The sequence below is a fragment of the Geotrypetes seraphini genome, chromosome 4 (assembly GCF_902459505.1).
Source record: "Geotrypetes seraphini chromosome 4, aGeoSer1.1, whole genome shotgun sequence".
NCBI lineage: Eukaryota > Metazoa > Chordata > Amphibia > Gymnophiona > Dermophiidae > Geotrypetes > Geotrypetes seraphini.
Genome location: NC_047087.1, coordinates 671641 through 687402, shown reverse-complemented (window position 1 = coordinate 687402; position 15762 = coordinate 671641).

Sequence of the window (15762 nt, the reverse complement as noted above, 5' to 3'; positions counted from 1 at the left end):
ACAGTTTCCTCGTGAAGGGTCGATTTTAGGGTTGACCACATGGCTTCCACATTATCAGTTGCTTCTTGGGCCTGCAGCGTCTGTTGGACGAAACCTCCCATGCGTGCAAAGTCAATGCCCCGGAAATTGAGTACCCTCGTTTTTGTTTGTGATCTAGGGATGCCTTTCCTAAGGTTGAACCATACCATGTTATGGTCACTGGTGGCCAACGTTTCTCCCACCGAGACCTCCGAGACGCTTTCCACGTTCGTAAGTACCAGGTCCAGGATGGCCTGGGCCCTAGTGGGCTCTAGTACCATTTGTTTGAGCCGTACTCCCTTCATAGAAACATAGAAGATGACGGCAGAAAAGGGCTACAGCCCATCAAGTCTGCCCACTCTGCTTACCCACCCCCTGTCTATGCCCTAATGACCCAATTTCCTTATCTTGACCCTCGTAGGGATCCCACATGGGTATCCCATTTATTCTTAAAGTCTGGCACGCTGTCTGCCTTGATCACCTGCACTGGAAGCTTGTTCCAATGATCAACCACTCTCTCTGTGAAGAAATACTTTCTGGTGTCGCCATGAAATTTTCCGCCCCTGAGTTTGAGCGGGTGCCCTCTTGTGGCCGAGGGTCCCTTGAGAAAGAAAATATCATCTTCCACTTCGACACGTCCCGTGAGGTACTTAAATGTTTCGATCATGTCTCCCCTCTTCCTACGTTCCTCAAGAGTGTAGAGCTGCAATTTGTTCAGTCTCTCTTCGTACGAGAGACCCTTGAGCCCCGAGATCATCCTGGTGGCCGTCCGTTGAACCGATTCAATTCTGCGCACATCTTTACTGTAATGTGGCCTCCAAAATTGCACACAGTTCTCCAGATGAGGTCTCACCATGGCCCTGTACAACGGCATTATGACTTCAGGCTTTCGGCTGACGAAACTTCTATTGATACAACCCAATATCTGCCTTGCCTTAGATGAAGCCTTCTCCACTTGATTGGCAGTTTTCATGTCTGCACTGATGATTACTCCTAAATCTCGTTCTGCTGAAGTCCTAGTTAAAGTTTCTCCGTTCAAGAAGTACGTCCTGCATGGATTTCCGCTTCCGAGGTGCATGACCTTACATTTCTTAGCATTGAAGCCTAGTTGCCAGGTTGAGGACCAACTTTCCAATGTAAGCAGGTCCTGCGCCATATAATTCTGTAAACTGCATTCACTTACTATATTACATAGTTTGGCGTCATCGGCGAATAGTGTTATTTTACCTTGAAGCCCTTGAGTCAGATCCCCTATGAATATGTTGAAAAGGAGTGGACCCAGGACCGAGCCCTGCGGCACTCCACTGGTCACCTCCGATGTTTTAGAGAGGGTACCATTAACCACCACCCTCTGAAGTCTGCCACTCAGCCAATCATTGACCCATGCAGTTAGTGTCTCTCCTAACCCCATCGATTCCATCTTGCTTAGCAGCCTGCGGTGTGGGACACTGTCAAAAGCTTTACTGAAGTCCAGGTACACGACGTCCAAAGACTCTCCCAAGTCCAATTTTCTTGTTACCCAGTCAAAGAAGCTGATGAGATTGGATTGGCAGGACCTACCCTTGGTGAATCCATGCTGACTGGGATCCCGAAGATTCACTTCATTCAAGATCGTGTCCAATTTGCTTTTAATTAGTGTTTCCATGAGTTTGCACACTATTGATGTGAGACTCACCGGTCTATAATTCGCAGCTTCTGCCCTGCAACCCTTTTTATGCAGAGGAACGACATTAGCTAATTTCCAGTCCAGGGGAACTTTCTCCTTACTTAGGGAGAGATTGAATAGCTCAGCCAACGGTTTCGCCAGGACATCGCTCAATTCTCTGAGCATTCTTGGGTGCAAATTGTCTGGTCCCATGGCTTTGTTCTACTTGAGTCTTGCCAGTTCACTGTAAACTTCACCTGGTGTGAACTCAAAATTCTGAAACGGGTCTTCTGTGTTTTGTGTTGCCTTCAACTGGGGACCGTGTCCCGGTGCCTCACAGGTGAAGACTGAGCAGAAGTATTCATTCAGTAGTTCGGCTTTATCGGAATCTGCTTCCACGTAACGTAGAAGTTACGTGGTCTTCTAAGGCGTACTATCCCGCCTGTGTTTCTTTTTCTGTCACTAATATACCTAAAGAAGGATTTGTCCCCCTTTTTAATGTTTTTTGCCAGAATTTCTTCCACTCGAAGTTTTGCCTCCCTAACTGCCATTTTGACCGCTGTAGACCTGGTCCTATATTCTACTTTTGCCTCTCTTTTCTCCGTGCGCTTGTAGGAGAGAAATGCTTTTTTCTACAGCAGGAAAAAGAAACCTTGCAGAGAAATTTAGACAATATTTTTCTAGGCATTTAAACTAGAAGGTGGGGGTGGTGTATGTACGAAGGACAATTATAGAGACCACCCCCGGCAAAAGAAAAGATGTGATAGTAGTAAAGGCTGCAACATAAGCAATATCAGCAACTCATTTCTTAGTATTGCAACGGAAAGTGAAACGACACAAAAATCCATACGAAAAAGGAGATTATCGCTGAAAAATAGCTGGAAAGCGATGACCACAAATGCTTGCAGTCTAAGCAACAAAGTTCATGATCTGCAAGCTCTGATATTAGAGGCAGATCTAGATATTGTTGCTATCACAGAGACATGGTTCAGTGAATCACATGGATGGGATGCAAACATACCGGGATATAATCTTTTTAGGAAGGACAGAGATGGTCATAAAGGTGGAGGAATAGCTCTCTATGTAAAGATCAATATCCAAGCGACCGAAATGCAAGGGACCTGGGGAGAGGAAGAAGCGATATGGATTGCTCTGAAAAGAGAAGATGGAACTTCTATCTACGTGGGTGTAGTCTACAGACCTCCGACTCAATCGCAGCAAATTGATAAGGATCTGATTGTGGATATCCAAAAGTTTGGAAGGAAAGAGGAGGTTCTGCTGTTGGGAGATTTCAACCTGCCGGATGCGGACTGGAATGTTCCGTCTGCGGAATCGGAAAGAAGTAGGGAGATTGTGGATGCCTTTCAAGAGGCTCTGCTCAGACAAATGGTGACGGAACCCACAAGGGAAAAAGCGATATTGGATCTGGTCCTCACAAATGGAGAGAGTATCTCTAATGTTCGAGTGGGTGCTCACCTGGGTAGTAGCGATCATCAAACAGTTTGGTTTGATATAACGGCTAAAGTGGAGAGCGGCCGCACGATACTTAAAGTCCTAGATTTCAAACGTACGGACTTTAATACAATGGGAAAGTACCTGAAGAAAGAGCTGTTAGGATGGGAGGACATAAGAGAAGTGGAAAGACAGTGGTCTAAGCTGAAAGGAGCGATAAAAATGGCTACGGACCTTTAAGTGAAGAAAATCAATAAAAACAAGAGAAAAAGGAAGCCGATATGGTTCTCCAACCTAGTGGCTGAGAAAATAAAGGCGAAAGAGTTGGCGTTCATGAAATATAAAAAAACCCAAGAAGAGGAGAGCAGAAAGGACTACAGGGTGAAACTGAAAGAAGCCAAGAGAGAAATACGTTTGGCGAAGGCACAGGCGGAAGAACAAATGGCTAAAAATGTAAAAAAGGGAGATAAAATTTTTTTAAGATATATTAGTGAAAGGAGGAAGATAAAAAATGGAATTGCTAGGCTAAAAGATGCTGGGAACAAATATGTGGAGAGTGATGAGGAGAAAGCAAATGTGCTAAACAAATACTTCTGTTCTGTGTTCACAGAAGAAAATCCTGGAGAAGGACCGAGATTGTCCGGCAAAGTTACACGAGAAAATGGAGTAGATTCTGCGCCGTTCATAGAGGAGGGTGTTTATGAGCAACTTGAAAAACTGAAGGTGGACAAAGCGATGGGACCAGACGGGATCCATCCCAGCATACTAAGGGAACTCAGAGAGGTTCTGGCGAGTCCTATTAAAGACTTGTTCAACAAATCTCTGGAGACGGGAGTGATTCCTGGGGATTGGAGGAGAGCGGATGTGGTCCCTATTCATAAAAGTGGTCACAGGGATGAAGCAGGAAACTACAGGCCGGTGAGCCTCACTTCAGTTGTTGGAAAAATAATGGAAGTATTGCTGAAAGAAAGGATAGTGTATTTCCTTGAATCTAATGGGTTACAGGATCCGAGGCAACATGGCTTTACAAAAGGTAAATCGTGCCAAACGAACCTGATTGAATTTTTTGATTGGGTGACCAGAGAGCTGGATCGAGGACATATGCTAGATGTAATTTACTTGGATTTCAGCAAAGCCTTTGATACAGTTCCTCATAGGAGGCTGTTGAACAAACTTGAAGGGCTGAAGTTAGGACCCAAAGTGGTGAACTGGGTCAGAAACTGGCTGTCGGACAGACGCCAGAGGGTGGTGGTTAATGGAAGTCGCTCGAAGGAAGGAAAGGTGACTAGTGGAGTCCCTCAGGGTTCGGTGCTGGGGCCAATCCTGTTCAATATGTATGTAAGTGACATTGCTGAAGGGTTAGAAGGAAAAGTGTGCCTTTTTGCAGATGATACCAAGATTTGTAACAGAGTAGACACTGAAGAGGGAGTGGAAAATATGAAAAAGGATCTGCAAAAGTTAGAGGAATGGTCTAGTGCCTGGCAACTAAAATTCAATGCAAAGAAATGCAGAGTAATGCATTTGGGGATTAATAATAGGAAGGAACCGTATATGCTGGGAGGAGAGAAGCTGATATGCACGGACGGGGAGAGGGACCTTGGGGTGATAGTGTCCGAAGATCTAAAGGCGAAAAAACAGTGTGACAAGGCAGTGGCTGATGCCAGAAGGATTCTGTGCTGTATAAAGAGAGGTGTAGTCAGTAGAAGGAAGAAGGTGTTGATGCCCCTGTACAGGTCATTGGTGAGGCCCCACTTGGAGTATTGTGTTCAGTTTTGGAGACCGTATCTGGCGAAAGACGTAAGAAGACTTGAGGTGGTCCAGAGGAGGGCGACGAAAATGATAGGAGGCTTGCGCCAGAAGACGTATGAGGAGAGACTGGAAGCCCTGAATATGTATACCCTAGAGGAAAGGAGAGACAGGGGAGATATGATTCAGATGTTCAAATACTTAAAGGGTATTAACGTAGAACAAAATCTTTTCCAGAGAAAGGAAAATGGTAAAACCAGAGGACATAATTTGAGGTTGAGGGGTGGTAGATTCAGGGGCAATGTTAGGAAATTCTACTTTACGGAGAGGGTGGTGGATGCCTGGAATGCGCTCCCGAGAGAGGTGATGGAGAGTAAAACTGTGACTGAGTTCAAAGAAGCGTGGGATGAACACAGAAGATTTAGAATCAGAAAATAATATTAAAGATTGAACTAGGCCAGTTACTGGGCAGACTTGTACGGTCTGTGTCTGTGTATGGCCGTTTGGAGGAGGATGGGCTGGGGAGGGCTTCAATGGCTGGGAGGGTGTAGATGGGCTGGAGTAAGTCTTAAGAGAGATTTTGGCAGTTGGAACCCAAGCACAGTACCGGGTAAAGCTTTGGATTCTTGCCCAGAAATAGCTAAGAAGAAAAAAAAAAAAAAAAAATTTAAATTAAATCAGGTTGGGCAGACTGGATGGACCATTCGGGTCTTTATCTGCCGTCATCTACTATGTTACTATGTTTCTCCTTAATGAGGTGCGAGATCTCCGCAGTGAACCATTGGGGTTTATTGTTTCTTTGTTGTTTATTTACTGATTTTATGAAGCGGCTAGTTGCTTCATGTATGGTTGATTTCAGTGTTAACCACTTAGCTTCTACATCATCGGTCTCCGCTTGGTCCTGCAGCGTCTGATGGACGATATCTCCCATGCGTGCGAAGTCTGTGCCCCGGAAATTGAGTACCTTTGTTTTCGTGTTTGATCTAGGGAAGCCTTTCCTAAGGTTGAACCATACTATATTGTGGTCGCTGGAGGCTAGCGTATCTCCTACTGAGACCTCTGAAACGCTTTCCCCGTTGGTGAGTACCAGGTCGAGGATCGCCTGGGCCCTAGTGGGCTCCGTTACCATTGTTTGAGACGTGCTCCCTTTATGGACGTTAATATCCTCCTGCTACCACAAGTTGTCGCTGAGAGTGTGTTCCAGTCTACATCAGGCATGTTGAAGTCCCCTAGCAGAACAACATTCCCCCGTAAGGTGATATTCTCAATGTTTTCAATTAATTCTGCGTCCTTGTCCTCCGATTGTCTTGGAGGTCTGTATACCACACCAAGGTACAGGCATTTTTCTCCGCCTCTAGCCAGGTTTACCCAGATGGATTCCCCGGTGTATTTGACATCTATGATCCTGGTTGTCTTGATGTTCTCTTTGATGTAAAGTGCTACCCCTCCTCCTAGCTTACCCTCTCTGTCTTGGCGAAGTAGGTTGTATCCTGGTATAGTTATATCCCACCAGGAATGGATAGATTTATTGGTCTATTTTATAAAAAGTTTGTATCCTATGTAACCCCTCTTCTGGTAAGATTGTTTAATAATTGAAAAGATAGGGAACAATTACCATATTATACGAGGCTAGCAGGAATTTCAATTTTACCTAAACTAGGGAAAGATAACACAGTGTGTGCTATCTATAGACCTATCTCGTTGTTGGGAATAGATACAAAAATTATGGCTAGAATTCTTGCTGATAGACTTTCACCGTATATGCCAACACTTATTCACCCGGATCAAGTGGGTTTTATTGGTGGGAGACAGGTGGCTGATGGGATAAGGAAGGTATTAGATTTGGTTTGGCAGACTAAAAAGGAGGGAACAGAATGGGTGGCAGTCTCGGTCAATGCTGAAAAAGCATTTGACCGAGTTGAATGGAAATTTATAGAAGCAGTGTTGGGATGTATGGGATTTGGAAAAAGATATGTAGATTGGATATTCACATTATATAATAATCCATTAGCTTGTGTTAAAATAAATGGGCTTTATTCCCCTACATTTGAACTCCAGAGAGGAACAAGGCAGGGGTGCCCGTTTTCTCTCTTGATTTTTGCATTGATTATTGAACCCTTGGCACAGAGCATTAGGCAATCTCAACAGATTAAAGGTATGAGGGTGGCTGGTGAAGAATAAAAACTATCCTTGTTTGCCGATGATATATTGGCTATTGTTGAGGCTTCAGAGATATCTTTGAATGCCCTCAAAAATGCTATGGATGAATATGGTCAACTTTCAGGATTCAAGGCTAATCTATCTAAGACGGAAGTGATGAATATATCAGTATCTTTGGAAAAGGATAAAGAATTGCTGAGTTCAGTGCCCTTGAGGTGGGTAAGGGGACCTATTCGTTATTTAGGAATAACAATAGGAGTAAACTGGACACTCCTATTCCAGCAGAATTATACATCATTGGAAATGGACATCCAGAGGGATTTAGAAAGGTGGAATAAGTTGTTTATTTAAAGGTTTGGACGTAAGGAAGTGTTCAAGATGATGATCCTTCCCAGATTTCTGTACCTATTTCAAGTATTGCTGATAGAAATCCTGAAACGGTACTTTCAAAAGTGGAACAAGATAATAATGATATTTATTTGGGGAGGAAAGAGACCGAGGGTTGGAAGATATGCAATGTTTAAGTCTACGGCGGAAGGTGGATTAGGTTTACCTTCCTTAGAGAATTATTATAGAGCGGCTCAATTAAGAGCGATAGTTGAATGGCATTCAAATTCACCTAAATTATGGGTAAGAGTAGAACAGGATATGTTAGATGGTATTAGGGATCTGAAATATTTACCATGGTCTGGAGGAATAGAGAAATAATGAATATAAGTAATCCTTTTAGTAGATGTTCCATGGGAATTTGGAAAAGTGTAAAGAAAAAACTTTTAGGAAAAGAAAAAAGCATTTATTACTCTCCCATATTATATGAGCAAGATTTTACACCAGGAAGGGAGGGGGGAATTTTCAAAAAGTGGGAGGTAAAGGGACTGAAATGTTTTGGCCAACTTATAGAGGAAGGAGAAGTTAAAGCATTTGTAGATCTCCAGGATCAATATAATTTGGAATCAAGAGACCTTTTCCATTATTTACAGGTAAAAAATTATATTATGACATATAAGAGGATTGGAAAAGAAGTCTTAAGGAAATCCGAATTCGAAAAAGGTTTGGGGAGCCCAGTTGCTAAAGGGTATTTTTCCTGGTTATATAAAATTATACATGAGGATAATAATATGAAAATATCCTTTATGAAAGCATGGGGAAAAGATTTGAGGAAGGAATGGTCAATTGATGAATGGGGAAGGATTGTAACCCACCCGGCTCTTCCATATAGCCAGAGCAGCTGCTTTGGTGGAAACCGCTATAAAACTTTTAACAAGATGGTATCACTCCGGTTCTAATTAGTAAATGTACTAAGGAGAAAAATTATGTTTGTTGGAAGGGATGTGAGGAAAAAGTACATTTTATCATATGTGGTGGGAATGTCAAAAGATTCAGAAATATTGGGGGCAAGTATTTTGTTATGTGAGTAAATTAATACAGATCCCTCTTGATTTAAGTGCTGATAAAGCACTGTTGGGAATTAGAGTAGAGGGTTTATCATCTTCCCAATCTAAACTTATAGATTTAGCATTTACAGCTGCCCAATCAATATTGGCCCAGCAATGGCGTACTCCAAATATACCGACCATAAGAGATATGAGAGATCGATTAGGAATTGTATGCGAAAAATATAGATTATCAGCTCTTCTAACAAATCAATGAACGAAGTTTACAGATATATGGGACAAATATATAGAAATGGAAAAGGAAGACTTCTGAAAGATCTAAATTGTCCATTATATTATCCTTATGGAAAGAGTCACCAGGCCTCCTGAAGGGGAGAGGTAAGGGTTTTTTTAACTGTTTATATAATAAGATGTTTTATTGTAACATGTATTTATTTTTGAATTATATTAATTATGACATTGCAAATTATTTCTTGCATTGAGACTATTGTACTTTATATATATGTGGTAAGAGCGGATAGCGTAGCTGGTTTTAAGAAAGGTTTGGACAAGTTCCTGGAGGAAAAGTCTATAATCTGTTATTGAGAAAGACATGGGGGAAGCCACTGCTTGCCCTGCATCGGTAAAATAGAATATTGCTGCATCTTGGGTTTTGGCCAGATACTAGTGACCTGGATTGGCCACCATGAGAACAGGCTTGATGGACCATTGGTTTGACCCAGTAAGGCTATTCTTATGTTCCTCTCCTTCCCATAGCCTGGAATCTCTCTCATCTCCCATGGTCTGGCATCTCTCTCTCCTTCCCTCCCTCTTCCCGAGGTCTCTCTACTCTCCTTTCTGCCATTTGGTTTCTCTCTCTCACCTCCTTCCCTTCCATTCTGTAGTCTGGCATCTCTCTCTCTCCTTCCCATTCCAGTGGTCTGACTTCTCACCCTTCTTTGGGTCATGTCTCCTCCCTCCCAATGTAACATTTCTCCCTTCCTCCTCTCCACCACTATCATGTCCAACAATTCTTCCTCTTTTTTCCTTTTCTCTTATGCATCATCTCTCTTTTCCTCTCACACCACACACCTATGTCCAACAATTTTCCATTCCTTTTCCCTTCTCCACTGGCAGGATGTCTTTCTCTCCCTTCCCACCACTCTACATGTGCAGCATCTCTCTTTTCCTCCTTTCCTAACCCTCCCCGCCCATGCATTTGTCCTTCCCAACCCTCTCCCAGTGTGTATTGTATCTATCTTCCCAAACCCCTGAGCATCTGTTCTCCCTGACTTCCCAGCTTCCTACCCCCTGCACCCAGCCTCTCCCTGCCAGGCACTGCACTCAGCCCCCTACCCTCTCCCCGTCACACTCTGCACCCAGCCCCCTCTGTCAGGCACTGCACTGAACCCAGACCTCCTCCCTCTCCCTGTCAGACTTTGCACCCAGCCCCTTTCTCTTCCAGTCAGGCACTGCATTGAACCCAGCCCCCCTGCCCCTCACTCTCAGACTCTGCACCCAGCCCCATTCCCTTGCTCATCAGGCATGGCACCCAGCCCCCTTCCCTCCCCCATCATACTCTGCACCCAGCCCCCCTCCCTGCCCTCCTACTTCGTTGCTAACCCGGTGGGTGGCAGCAGCCACGGGATGTGTATTCTTCTGCTGCTCAGCGGCAATGAGCACAAGTGTGCTTTGGTGCTCCTGCTCGGCGCTGAGTGGCTTTTTGACTGGCTCCCATGAATTCTTGCGATTTGCGAGAATTCACGGGAGCCAGTCTAAAAGCTGCTCAGCGCCGAGCAGAAGTGCCAAAGTGCGTTCGTGCTCGTTGCCGCTAAGTGACAGAAGAAAACGCATCCCGCGGTTGCTGCCACCCACCGGGTTAGCAGCGGGCAGGAGCGCAGAAAGCTTGCTCCTGCCCGTTGCACCTATGGACCACCAGGGCTAAATTTTTTGGGAGGCCACGGCCCTTGTGGCCAACCCCGTTCTACAAAGTTTCAAGTTTTATTAATTTTAATATACCGACCATCGATGTGCATCTAGCCCAGGGATAGGGAACTCTGGTCCTCGAGAGCCGTATTCCAGTCGGGTTTTCAGGATTTCCCCAATGAATATGCATGAGATCTATTTGCATGCACTGCTTTCAATGCATATTCATTGGGGAATCCTGAAAACCCGAATGGAATACGGCTCTCGAGGACCAGAGTTCCCTACCTCTGATCTAACCAGTTTACAATGCTAAAAAAATTAAAAGTTTAAAAAAAAAATATATATATATATATAATAATTATAAGTGGGGGAAGAGTGAACATTAAAAGACAATTTATAAATACAAACTGGGACTTGAGAGTAGAGAGGGGAAGGGGAGTTGATAAATACATCATTAAATACAAAATAAAAGAACAGGGAAGAGGGGGAGGGATATAACATCAGGAGTGGGGGGTCGCTTCTTAAAAGCGGTTGATGATAAGTTTTACTGGCTGTTGGAGAGGAAGTATTTAAGGGCTGTGATATGCATCTTGGAATAAGAACGTTTTTAGTTTAGTCTTAAATTTGTCGAGGAAATTTTCGAGGCAGAGTTGAGGTGGCATAGCGTTCCATAAGGTTGGGGCAACTACGGAGAAGTTAGTTTTCTTGGTGTAGTAGAATTCTTTGATGGAAGGGATGGCCAATAGATTCTGATCTGCTGATCTAAGTGTCCGAGAAGGGCAAAGAGGAATGATAAGTTTATCGAGAAAAGATGGAAGACGAGAAAGTTTGATTTTAAAGACCAGCATTAAGATTTTATAAGTGATACTGTGTGTAATGGGTAGCCAGTGGGCTTCTTTCAGAAGAGGAGTAACATGATATTTCCCTACCTTATGAATAAGTTTAATTGCTGTATTTTGGAAGAGCTGCAGACGACGTAATTCTTTTTGAGGAATTCCATTATATAGAGAATTACAGTAGTCTAAATGAGAAATGACCAATAAGTGAACGAGGGTTGTGATAGCATTAGTTTTGAGAATTGAAGTTAGGGAACGGATAACCCGAAGTTTGTAGAAACAGGTTTTTATGATGGAGCTTATCTGGTTATGAAAAGTTAAATCTTTGTCTTTAGTTACACCAAGTAGTTTTATTTTTGATTCCATTTTTACTGGGCAACTAATATAATAAAACGGTTAGCCACGCATGCGCACTTCCTATGCGTGCGTCCGTTTTCCGTGAGCTGCAGCTAGGAAGTGCACATGCGTGACTTAGTCTGAAGCCGGGACCGCAGCCAGCCGCCGATCTATGTTCCTCCAGCGGGCAGGCGAGCGAGCGAGCGGGCGGGGGGGGGGGTGTCTCAGAGGAGAGGGATCGCCGCCGCCGCTCAGCGCTCCCACCGAGGAGCCCAGCAACTTTCCGCACCGGCTCTTACAATGACCCGAGTCCTTTGCCGCCCCCCCTTCCCTTCCCGCGGGCCCGACTACCTACCCGGCGATTCAAGCAACGTGTGCAGCAGTCTTCACACGCTGCTTCGGGGCCTTCTACTGCCCTGATTTGCTCTGCCGCGTCTCTAATGATGTCATCAGGGACGTGCCAGACTAAATCAGGCCAGTAGAAGGACCCGAAGCAGTGTGTGAAGACTGCTGCAAACGCTGCTTGAATCGCCGGGTAGGTAGTCGGGCCCGCGGGAAGGGCAGGGGGGTTAGAGGAAACGCTAATGCTGCTGTACAGGGAACTGCTGTGGGGAGTGGGAAATGGAGGGGGAGGGAATGCTGCTTTGGACAGACAGACAGAGGGAGGAAGGGAAACAGAAAGAAAAGAAGAAAGACACAGGGGCAGGTGCACAGGGATCTGGTGTGGGGGAAGGGAAATGGAGGGGGAGGGAATGCTGCTTCGGACAGACAGAGGGAGGAAGGGAGATAGAAAGAAAAGAAGAAAGACACAGGGGCAGGGAGATACACAGAAAGACAAAGACAGACAGAAAGAAAGACAGCGGGAGTCGTGTCAGGAGGGGTGCGGGATGCGGCAGAGGGAACTTTTCCAATGGGTGCAACTGGGCGGACAGACACAGGGACAGACACAGGGACAGAGACAGACAGAAAGAAAGACAGCGGGAGTCGTGTCAGGAGGGGTGCGGGATGCGGCAGAGGGAACTTTTCCAATGGGTGCAACTGGGCGGCTGTCGGGAACCTCTGATCAGGGGCAGAGCAAGGTAAGTGTATCATAGGGATAAGAAGGAGGAGGGGGAGAAAAAGGAAGGGTCGCCTACTGCTGGAGAGGGGGAGAAGGAAAGAGGTGATGATGGACAGGGGGGAGGTAAAACAAAGGGAGAAGGGCTGCTGCAGCATAAGGAGAGCAGTGAAGGGGTGGTGGTGGACACAGGGGAGGTAAAAGGAAGGGAGAATGGATGGGGGAGCAGGCAAGGGGTGGTGATGAACAGCCAAGGAAAAAGAAAAACAGAAAGAAAGAAAGCGGCTAAGGAGAGCGAGAGAAAGAAATAAAGACAGACACACACACATATTCTAGCACCCGTTAATGTACTGCTGGACAGGGGGAGGTAAACGGAAGAGAAAAGGGCTACTGCTGGACAGGGGGAGCAGGAAAGGGGTGCTGCTGGACAGAGGTGAGGTAAAAGGAAGGGAGAAGGGCTACTGCTGGACAGGGGGGAAAGACAGAAAGAAAGGGGGTCAGGGAGAAAGAAAGAAAGACACATACAGAAAGAGAGAAAGAAATGCCTAAGTCTATACATCTATTCTAGCTATTTTAGATTGTAATTTGGATGCTTTTCCTGAGGGGGAGCAAGAAGGTCCATGTATAGATAATAAAAGATGAAGCTTAAGGATATAGAAATGCTATGTTTGACCCAGTTATATCCTGTTTCAGGAAAGCAGCTCTAGCTCAGTGGTTTAAAGTGCCTCTTTGTCTGAAAGGCAAGGGTTCAAATCACATATCTCCAGTACTTTTTGGTTAAGAACATAAGAACATAAGAAGTTGCCTCCGTTGAGGCAGACCAGAGGTCCATCTTGCCCAGCAGTCCGCTCCCGCGGCGGCCCATCAGGCCTAATTGCCTGAACAGTGTCCCTGACTAATTTTGTAACTGCCTCTAATCCTCTAATCTTATCCCTATAACCTACCTCTACTCCTATCTGTACCCCTCAATCCCTTTGTCTTCCAGATACCTATCCAAACCTTCTTTGAAGACCTGTAGCGTGCTCCTGCTTATTAAATCCTCCGGTAACGCGTTCCATGTATCCACCACCCTCTGGGTGAAAAAGAACTTCCTGGCGTTTGTTCTAAACCTTCCCCCTTTCAATTTCTCTGAGTGCCCCCTTGTACTTGTGGTTCCCCATAATTTGAAAAATCTGTCCCTGTCTACTCTTTCTATGCCCTTCATGATCTTGAAGGTTTCTATCATGTCTCCTCTAAGTCTCCGCTTCTCCAGGGAGAAAAGTCCCAGCTTTTTCAGTCTGTCAGTATACGAGAGGTCCTCCATACCCTTTATTAGCTTAGTTGTTCTTCTCTGTACTCTCTCAAGTACCGCCATGTCCTTCCCGAGGTACGGTGACCAGTACTGGACACAGTACTCCAGGTGCGGGCGCACCATTGCACGATACAGTGGCAGGATGACTTCCTTCGTCCTGGTTGTGATACCCTTCTTAATGATGCCCAACATTCTGTTTGCCTTCCTTGAGGCTGTGGCGCACTGCGCCGACGCCTTCAATGATGTGTCTACCATCACTCCCAGGTCTCTTTCAAGGTTACTCACCCCTAGCGGTGATCCCCCCATTTTGTAAGTGAACATCGGGTTCTTTTTCCCTACATGCATGACCTTGCATTTCCCTATGTTGAAGCTCATTTGCCACTTTTTGGCCCACTCTTCCAGCGCTGTCAGATCTTTTTGGAGATTTTTGCAGTCCTCCGTGTTTTCAACCCTGCTGTATAGTTTGGTGTCATCCACAAATTTAATAACCTCACATTTTGTTCCTGCCTCCAGGTCGTTAATAAATATATTGAACAGGAGTGGTCCCAGCACCGACCCCTGCGGAACTCTGCTCATGACCCATTGCCAGTCTGAGTAATGGCCCTTTATTCCAACCCTCTGTTTCCTGTCCGCCAGCCAGTTCTTGATCCATCGGTGGACCTCCCCCCTGCACCCCATGGTTCCATAGCTTCCTTAGCAGTCTTTCGTGTGGTACCTTGTCAAAGGCTTTTTGGAAGTCAAGGTAAATGATGTCTATAGATTCCCCTTTATCCACCTGGCTGTTTACCCCCTCAAAGAAGTATAACAAGTTTGTGAGGCATGACCTGCCCTTGCAGAAGCCATGTTGGCTCGGCTTTAGCTGCCCAGTGTTTTCGTTGTGTTCCCAGATGCTGTCTTTAATCAGCACTTCCATCATCTTTCCCGGGACCGAGGTCAAGCTCACCGGCCTGTAGTTTCCTGGGTCTCCCCTTGAGCCTTTCTTGAAGATGGGCGTGACATTTGCTATTTTCCAGTCTTCCGGAATCTCTCCAGTTTTTAAGGATAGGTTGCATATTTGTCGAAGTGGCTCTGCTATTTCGTTCCTTAGTTCCTTGAGTACTCTTGGGTGAATGCCGTCCGGACCTGGCGATTTGTCGTTCTTTAGCCTGTCTATCTGCCTGAGGACATCCACCTTGCTCACTAGTTGGATCAGATTTTCATCCTGCTCTCCTTTTACGATCTCCTCAGGTTCCGGAATGTTGGTTGTGTCCTCCCTCGTGAAAACTGAAGTGAAGAACTCGTTTAGCCTGTCAGCTATCTCCTTTTCCTCTTTTACCACTCCCTTTCTGCCTCCATCATCCAAAGGTCCCACTTCCTCCCTCGCTGGTTGCTTCCCCTTGATGTACCTGAAGAATGATTTGAAGTTTATTGCTTCCCCCGCCAGTCTCTCTTCATATTCTCTTTTTGCTTTCCTAACCACTCAGTGACACTCCTTTTGATGTTTTTTGTGCTCCTTTTGGTTGTCTTCTGATTGGTCCTTTTTCCATTTTTTGAATGATGCCTTCTTGTCACTTATTGCCTTTTTCACTGCATTTGTTATCCACACTGGGTTTTTTGTTCTATTTTTTTTGCACCCTTTCCTGAACTTGGGGATGCACAGGTTTTGTGCTTCGTGCACCGTGCCCTTGAGTAAGGTCCAGGCTTTTTTCTACGGACTCCATCTTCCTTGCGGTGTCATTGAGTTTCTTTCCCACCATTTTCCTCATGTCATCATAATTCCCTTTTTTGAAGTTCAGTGCTGTCTTTTCACCTTTGATGATCCATTTTCTATCCTGAACTGGATTGTGTTGTGATCGCTATTTCCTAGTGGGGCTAGTACCGCCACGTCTTTAGCGGGTCCCCCTAGTCAGGTGAAGATTAGGTCAAGAGTGACATCTCCCCGT